This window comes from Trematomus bernacchii, unplaced genomic scaffold (genome assembly GCF_902827165.1).
Source record: "Trematomus bernacchii unplaced genomic scaffold, fTreBer1.1, whole genome shotgun sequence".
In the NCBI taxonomy this organism is placed as follows: Eukaryota; Metazoa; Chordata; class Actinopteri; order Perciformes; family Nototheniidae; genus Trematomus; species Trematomus bernacchii.
This window is the reverse complement of record NW_022987342.1, coordinates 5,292,288-5,301,897: the sequence shown is the minus strand read 5'-3', so window position 1 is coordinate 5,301,897 and position 9,610 is coordinate 5,292,288.

Here is a 9,610-nt window from a genome sequence, read left to right as displayed (position 1 = left end):
ATATATATAGCATATAATTGATGCAGTCTTTCTGAACATTTTTAAAATACTGCAAATGAAGAATATTTGTAATGTTTTACACAGATAGTTCCTTAACTTGAATTTGAAAACACGTGGCAACTTTATTAATACAGCAGTTGAAAAGATTTGTGGAAGGATAAATTCTTCATGGGCTTCAATGGCTCTCTAGATAAAGGGTTGCTTGTATTATCCTCAGATAGTGGTTTGTTTAAATAACTAGTGACATTTTAATAAATATTGAAAAAATATTGAAAAAAATGGCTCCAAAAAAGGCATATATATATATAACCTGGCCGGCTTAACCCGTCTGTATTTCTTCAAGCACCACAAGATTCATAGTTTATAAAGTACAATTCTGGGCCATTGATTGTGTTATTTCTCCAAACACATACAGTAAACATGCCTGTTATGAAGCCTTAAAATGGTGCAGGAAAAGGACTTTACATTGGGTTATACTTAAAGACAGGACTATTCAGTTAAGAGAAGAAAAAAAAGGAAAGAAAATTGTTATAATGGGTGATGTAACATTAATGACAGACATAATATGAGGTCCTTGGCACTCAGACTTTAGAGGGGTCATTTTGTGATCATGGGGCATCACCCTTACAGCATCAGGACAATATCATATGGAGTCAGATACTGGAAGTGTGCTGGAGGCGTTAACTGGGACTGATGGAAGGATGAGGCTGATGAGACTGAAGAATCTGCGAGGAACGAACTAGCGGCAGAGGAATAATTATATATTAAAAGACAGCAGCATCATAAGAGGGCAACCATGTGACAGAGTGTGTTACTTTGCTGAAGGATATTTGTGACCAGCTATCCATTCCAGGCCAGACTCTAAAGCAGGGCTCTCCAACACGTCGATCGCGAGCTACCGGTAGCTCGCGGGCAGCTTTTCAGTAGCTCGCCGCTCGATTATTGATTATAGCGTAGTAAGGTTGCTTATTGATTTTTCGGCCGCGGCTGGACAATAACGTTTTTTTATTTTAGAATTTTTTCTGTCACACGAATATCAAATGGTCGGTGACGCAGAGATCAAGGAACAGACGTGACAGCAGCACAGCGACAACACACACGGAGCAGTCTGCTTTCTCCACCAACACCAGTCCAGAACTAACAGCAGAATGACCCGCTCTGAATCAGGCCCTGTCGCTGCGCGTCAGAGACACACAGGGAGGGATTTGTGTTTTTTGAAAAACACTCGTTATCGTCATGTCAGGTTTTTGGTGGATTTAATCAAGTCTTGGATTGCAGAGTATGAATGTCCTCTTGCTATTTTCAGTTGATAAATACTTGTGTAAAGTTTGTGAAGGCAGGAGGAAAGCTTCCGCGATCACCGTCTCCTCTCCGTTCCTCCAAACCCCGCCCCCTCCCTGAAAATAATGAGTGACAGGCTGATAGTGACCCGATAGAAACTTTATTATTCACTTAATCACTGATTGAGATATGATGAAGCTAACTTAATCTCATACATTCATGGGATTTATGTAACAGTAAGACAGATAATGTAAGTGTGCACCCACATGCACTATTTTTGTTTTTATAATGCTATTGTAAATACTCCTGCTGTTTTCAGACTCAAGTCCTGTGTGTGATGCATTCAAGACATTCAGTGTCTTTTTTTTTAACAGAAGACTGTAGCTAGAAGCTGCAGCTAGACTGCAGAAGTATTAGTTTTTTGTTTTTGAGGATGGAACCATTTTCACACACAGATATAGGGAGGCTAGACCTATACAATTAATTTATTATGGTTTATAATTTAATGTCAAGACGAAGAAGAAGAAGAAAAAGATGGCTGAACAACTGTTCAGTGTCAATCCTGTGGAGATCTCCAAAATAATGTTCCGCTTAAGTCTCAGCAAAACTCACAACATTTCTGGAGCCTTGTAGACCCCGAAAACTATAGAACATTCACCAAGCAGCACTGAAAATGTCTGCTTTATTTGGTTCTGTTCTACATACCTTTGTGAAGCAGCTTTTTCTGACATGAATGAAATCTAAATACAGAACAAGACCAACTGATGAACATTTAAATGACTCTATTCTATGACTCCAGCATACACATCTATGGTGGACTGCATGCAGTGCCATTCATCTCACTAACAAAAGAGTGAAATGCTTGTAAGGTGGTGATTAAGGACACTTATGTGAATGTTCAGTGATGTACTTATTATGTGGGCCATAATAATATGTGAGAAATCTTCGTTTTCTTGGACCTTATTTTTGATAAGCTTTAGGTATTGCAATTTCACACGTGTACAAAACTATAGCTTAATTCAACTGATGAGGGCTATGTGAATAAATGTAAGCGATGTGATGTAAGTAGCTCTTGGCCACTTTCATTTTTTGAAAGTAGCTCTCAGATGAAGAAAGGTTGGAAACCCCTGCTCTAAAGACTTTCCAAGGTGTGAAAATGCTGCTGCCGGAGTACTGACTGGAATTATTGCTGATATCATGTCTACCATCCTCTTAAAATACTCTGTCCAACAATATCAGTCTCAGGAAGAAATGTTTTTTAACGCTTATTAAAAGAAAAACATGCATTCTTGTACTCAGGAGGGGACATTGACAGAGGATTACTGGAAAAGTACACAATAAGTACTTCATAGTACTTGTGGGGGTAGTTTCAGTAGTACTGAGTCCAACAGGATCAATCTCACGAAGAACTAATGGCAACAAAAAAGAATTCCCTCATCAAACTTAGCAGAAGTGGCTTGATTTTGTTCTCAGCAGGGGACTTTGACAGAGTATTTCTCAAAAAATACACAGTAAAAGTACTTCAATGTATTGTTAGTAGTAGTCAAACCGTATCAATTTCATTAAGAACTAATGGTAACATTTTATTTTTATCATTCATCAAAGATAGCAAAAAACATGCATTATGTACTATGGAGGGGACTCTGACAGAGGATTACTCACAAAGTACACAGTAAAGTAGGCTACTTCCTTTTATTTCTGGTAGCAGTCAACTAGTACCGAGTCCAACAGTATCAGTTTTATTCAGAATGTATGGTAAAAAATATTTGTATCACTCATTGAATATAGCAGGAAAGAAAATGAAGAGCAGCTGATTGACCGAGTGCAGAATCGCTGTATAGTTTAAATCTCCTTAGTTACAATGTTGTCCATTTTAGACAAAGGCTTATTATATTTACAGCCCTAAGAACATTCATTTTCTGGGCTCAATATGTGTCTTGGCTGTTTTCGTTGTGATCGCTAAATTCAGATCGCTGGATCGCTAGAAACACCGCTGTCATCAGGCTGGCAAGGGCTGTTCCATGCTCTGCTCAACCTCCCGCCTTCCCAATGGACTCAGTAGTGCCCCCTGCTGCCGTGGAGCATGTGTGAGTGAGCATGTGTGAGTGTGTATGAGCACAACCACGGCAGAATATTACTGCCAAAAGTCACGTGAGTGAGTCACGTGACTTTTGGCAGTAATATTCCACCGTGAGAAGAAAAAGTTTTGTAGTTGTAAAAAAAAGTGTTGGAGTTGTAAAAAAAATGTGTGTACTTGTAAAACCTATGCTGAATTTGTCTCTGAAACATGATTTATTAGAATAATGGTATGTGTTTATTTGATAGATACGTTTTTTCTTTGCAAAACTAAATGCATTAGTTTGTAGATGGTGTTTTGTATTTGCAAACCACATTGTGTTTGTTAGTGAATCATGAGGCATTTGTAAAACCTGTTTAGTTTGTTTGTGGAGTTATGGCAGGAAATTAGCTCCATAGAGCCCCTCCTCCAACACACACGAACGCGCACATGACCAATGAGGGCACGAGATAAGTTTGTGCACAGATGGAAGGCTGACAGGCAGGTAGGCCATCCAGTTATTTTAGCCGGGCCGGCTAAAATGATTGGTCGTGCTTTTTACAGTATTACGGCTTCCACAGCAACACACTCTCACTCCATAAACGTCCAGGAGCGACGCTTGGTCAGGGTCCCGAGGCGTGCAGTTGGGACGCTCCTAGGCTCCTTCAGCTTCATAAACAGACGCAAATAGCTTTCAACTGATTGCAATGTATTCCCATCTGCGGCGGGATTTGACGCTCATGGAAGCACGGCATTCGTTTGTGTCGGAGGCTGTTAAAGGCAATGTGAGCGTCCATTCCCATTGGATAACGGAGAATTGTACACCCGGAAGTAAGTATTCCCCTTACTGTGGATTGATTTGACAGTGATATCTCCACTACTCATCAACTCAAAAACACCAGATTATCCTTGTTAATTAAACGACATTGATAGGTTTTAGTGTGTGTACAATTCTGAGAAACAAGTAGTTTTCTATGAGTTTTGGATGGCCGAAGACATTACATTACCCACAATCCTCTGTAGCAACCATAGACTGTATAAAAAAATTAAATAATACATTATTCCGAGTGTGCTTGCTTTTCTCTTTGAAAGTCATCACATAACGGCATTGTAATACACGTTTCGGCTGCATTAAATATGACATATCTGCCGTAGTTAACTCTATTTATAGAGCCCTGATGACAAGACTTCTAGACAAACAGGAACTGCCGCCTAAACTGAAAACTTGACGTGGATCTTAAATATATAAGCAATTAAACAACATCTTACATTTCTTTTCACACAATACGTCTCCTTGCAGTATCAACACTAATTCGGCTGACTTTTATATTTGATCCAATTGGTAGATAGGCTGTATTTACGCCATAACGGTGCACAGCTGATAGAAAGGGACACCTACTGGTTGAAGCACGTTATTGCATTTTATAATTGTATTATTAGATATTAATAGGATCCCTATAAAGTATATTCTTTACTCATCGTTATTCTCTACTAATAGTTAATTAAAGACTGTATATGATGACTATTAGAATGAGTGTGCGTATGGAATGCATGCATTTATTTATTGATTTTATAGATTTTTATTCTATTTATTACCTATTTTTATATTTTCAGTATTTATTTGTTATCATTTGAAGAAATAGAGCAGGCCATAACTGAGTCTGGATGTGAGCTGCTCTAGCTTCACTGTCACAAACACAATGTGCAAGTATTTGCTTGTATTGTTATTTTTAATTGTTTTCCTAGGCCAAGCCTTTCAATGAAAATCTTCAGTTGTTAAGAAATTAAGAATTGACACTTCAAAGAATGCTTGTATTCTATATATATACAGTTGTGCACATTAAAGTAACTACTGTAAAGGAAAAGAGCCTTCTTGCACTGACACTCTTCATGGATGTCTGGATATGCAGAAATAGACTAAAAAAGTTATTGTAAAAATAGACTTGTTTTTCATTAGGTAACAAATGTAAGTGTCTGTCCCCCCCGTGTTGTTTAACTTTTATGTAAATAAAACAAACAATTTTTAGTTAGAAAAACCTTCTGGTGGATTTTTTATTTTATTTATTACCTATTTTTATATTTTCTGTCTGGTCCTTGAGTTTACTTGAATTTGTTTGTATATTTGTACAATGACAATAAAGTGTATTTATTGACATAGAGCATGCCATAACTGAGTGTGGATGTGAGCTGCTCTAGCTTCACTGTAAATCTATAACAGAGCAGTCTAGTCTTCTAGATCAGGTGTTCTGATCACGTTCTGCCAGCCTGACATTTTATTCAACTCCTGGATTACCTGGCCAGCGCTGTGTTGAAGTAAGACTTGGCTTTTACAGGACATCACTTTCCAAGACTTGACTTTTATTGGCTGGCTGTAAGCCAACGACGGCTAACGGCTCAGCACCTGGCCCTGGCAGACCCCTTCGCTAATTCACTCTCGGAGTGTAGTGTCATCCTCTGTGACCTTTGCTGACTCAACTCAGCTGCCGTATGCATTACAGTGAGTCGCCTTAGAGACATTAGAAAGGGAGTAAATCACACCGTGCGGATTTGTGCACCTGTTTTAGACTTGTTCCCACGGCAACAGAGCCGCTCTGATGTGGGGGTGATGTCTAAACATTAAACCGTGTGTCAATAACTGATCATAAAACATGTTTGATCCACTCAGTCGTCTTTCTCACAGCCATGTGCACAGTGCCATCTAGTGCAAACATATTTAACACCTTTGCTTTGTTTGTGTGAAATTCAAGCACATACATTACTCGAAAAATAAATACATTTTACAGAGCCAAACAACATACACATGACATCTTTCAAGCCCTCAGGAAAAGTTATGGTTGCTATGATATTTTTGTTGCCAGTACCCAGCCTGAACTCTTTATGAATCTAAATGTAGTCCTCATTATTACCTAAAAAAAAAAAAACTCCCACACAAGTCGTCAATCTCTCAGCTCCATTTTTGGATGATGAACAATTAGCGTCTTACCTGTGAGCGGCATTGTCTGCTTTTTGTTCCGCATCAATGAGAAGCAGTTTATAATCTGGAGTGCGTCACCTGGTCGGGGGTGCATCAAGCAAACAGAGAGACAAAGAGGGTAAGAATGAGACAGAGAGACGGGTCACAGAGAGGGCGGTCCTCTGCCTTCTGCTTCCTGTTCAGATGAAAGCTGAGATGATCACTGAGGAGATATTTTTTTGTCTTCTTTTCCTCTCTGTACTTTTCCCACATAACCGTAGACTCTAGAAACTCTACGATAGTGTGCAGCAGTTTATCATTGTAAACTATACACATAAAAAGGGTCCTCGCTGTGTTAAGCAATGCATCTATGTCATTGTTCCACACGCGTAATGCGGTTATCATGTTTACGATGCTGCTGCGTGCGTGCACAGCCAGACAATAACACGTCTGACTTATCGCTCAGATTTTTGCTGTTCAGGGTGAAAAGTTGCATGATCCCGAAATGTAGAACACAGCCAGAGGGCATTATGGGAAGGAAGGTTTACTGCCGCAGTGGTGACATGTCTTTTTTTAGGGCTTTCTATATAATGATACAGTCATTTGTGCCATTAACATCATACTTGTCACAGGCATTAAACATTTTAAAATTGAACTCAGCATGGCCCATCCTCAGTCCAGACGTCCTTTCTTATTTTATTGTAGAAAGACATATATTATATGCTCATTTCCAGGTTTATATTTGTATTGTGTGCCTCTACTGTTACATGATTCCATGCTTTAATGTTCAAAAAGCTCTTTATTTTTCTCATACTTCCTGTGCTGCAGCACCTCTTTTCACCCTCTGTCTGAAACCAGAGCCCACTCTGCTCTGATTGGTTAGCTGGCTGGCTCTGTTTCGATTGTCCGAAATGTCCCGCCCCTTAGCACATCACGTACAATGTGCTAGCCAATAGAATCGTGAGTGTTACATAGTGATGTCATTATGTTACAGAAGTAAACAAAGGAGGGAACTTTGGGATTTAAGCCATTTCAGATCATTTACATGCACACAAACCTACACTACAGTGAAGGGAAAACCCAAATAGCATAACATATATATATATTTTAGGTTTTCATTAAAAAAACAATAGGAGACTGATACAGGACACTGTACTATGGCCATTCTGAATTGTTGGAATGTGTGGATTAAGCTTTAGCAACAGGACTCTTCTAAATGGATGTGCTACTAATTTATTGAGGGTAAAGAAAGACAGCAGCAGTGAGGCTTAGCCAAAGTGCTTTGAGAAAATATTATTCCAGTCAGACATCTCACACTTGAAGTGTTTATTTACAACATGCATACAGTTTGAGTTTGGCTTCTAGGCTCATAACCTGTTACCTATTCTATTCATTAGAGCCAAACAGGCACCATGTCATGCCATCATCTTTTACTTTGCTTTCTTTTTGAGCGTAGTTTTGCCAAAGTGATGACAAAATATCAAACAGTTACGGAGAAACTTTGCTAACCAACTAGCAGAGATGGCAAAAGTACACACATCCTTTACTCAAGTAGAAGTACATATACTCGTGTTTAAAAATACTCTGGTAAAAGTAGAAGTACTGACTAAACTTCTTTACTCAAGTAAAAGTAAAGAGGGTTTTGAAATGTACTTAAGTAAAAAGTACCCATAACTAGCAGCTGTTTTAAAGAGTACCTGACCTCCCTTTATATTAATAGAACAATAATGTCGTTGTTAGCTAATGAATGTTTCCATGCTGAACAACGGCAACATGACAACGTTTTCATTGGTCCCTCTTCTTTAGAGAAGACCAGAGGCCTGTACTGCGAAGCTGGATTTTCGCTTAGCCGGCTAAATTCAGGGAAATCTCGGGCTTTCCGGTCCTACGACGCTGGTTCTCTTTTTAGCAGGCTAGATTTCCATGGTAACTTATGCTGAGCGGCAAACCTGCTCCGGAGCAGGTTAGGTGGCAGGCTAAGAGATCAACTCAGTGAAAGCACCGCCTGCTGACCAATCAGAGCTCCGTGTGCGGAGTTTAAAGCGATCAATTCATATTACAGGATAGAGGAAATACAGAAAAACTGCCGTTGCAGGAAAGACGGCCGTGAAAATTAATAGAATATCCCCTCCCATCTTCAGAGCAATCTGACTATTATAATATTAGCGTTAAGAAAGCTTACTTAAATATCTGCCACGACATAAGTAACCGGATCAGAGTAACATTAAGTACAGTCCGCGGCACTGTGAGTGCAGACGTCGATGTGTCCCATTATCATTCATATCATATCACATCATAATGTATCATATATTTCCTTATTTGAGTCAGCTTCTTGAGCCGTATCTGGCCGTGCAACACTTACAGTGTCACATACTGTATGCAGAAGTATTATTTTAAGCAACACATTAAGTTGACGAAACACTCGAGTCAAATGTAATTAAAGTCAGATCCACTCGTGTCTTGGACGGGGCAGTGATTTCATAAACCTGTTAATGTACGCATTCAAACACTTTTTATTTTACCAGCTGTATTCACCTTGCAGGTGCAGCTATGTGGCTTTTATCCTGGATAAAGTGTTTAAGTCATGGATGTTTAAAGTTTAACTTCTTCATATTTGACTAATATTAAAGTTCACTTTTCATTCAGGAAGTATGACGCTGCGCTGTCAGTACGCTTCTCCGTGTTTGAGATTGGTCGAATGCTCCAAATACCACCCCTTTCATGTGAACGCGCACCTAACTAGATAGGACACGGCTGGCTTGAGCGATCCACTTGATAACCGGCGTCGTAGTACAGCTTAGCGCCAGCGCGTATGTTTTGGCTTAGGCCAACCGGCTAACTCCAACATATCCAGGTTAGGTTGAACCAGCTTCGTAGTACAGGCCTCAGGAAATGATGGATACACGGATCGTGTTCAAATCAATAGGCACGCAATAACTCTAAATAATAATGATCACGCCACCAAACACACATTCAAACTAAAGTATCAAGCCTGTTTTGAAAATGTAAGAAGTATAAAGTACAGGTATTTGTGTTAAAAATGTAAGAAGTAAAAGTAAAAAGTCGTCAGAAAAAGAAGTAGTGGAGTAAAGTACTGATACCAGAAAAATGTACTTAAGTACAGTAACCAAGTATTTGTACTCCACTACTTCCCACCTCTGCCAACTACATTATGTGCATTGACTATGCCAATCTTCTGCTCTCCTATCTTTTCACCTATGGTCCAATACATTTCAACAAGTTTCTATGAACATGCTACAAATATTTTGTGGCTACCTTTTCAAACAGCGGGGATGGTGTCATGAACTTGGTTTGTGGGT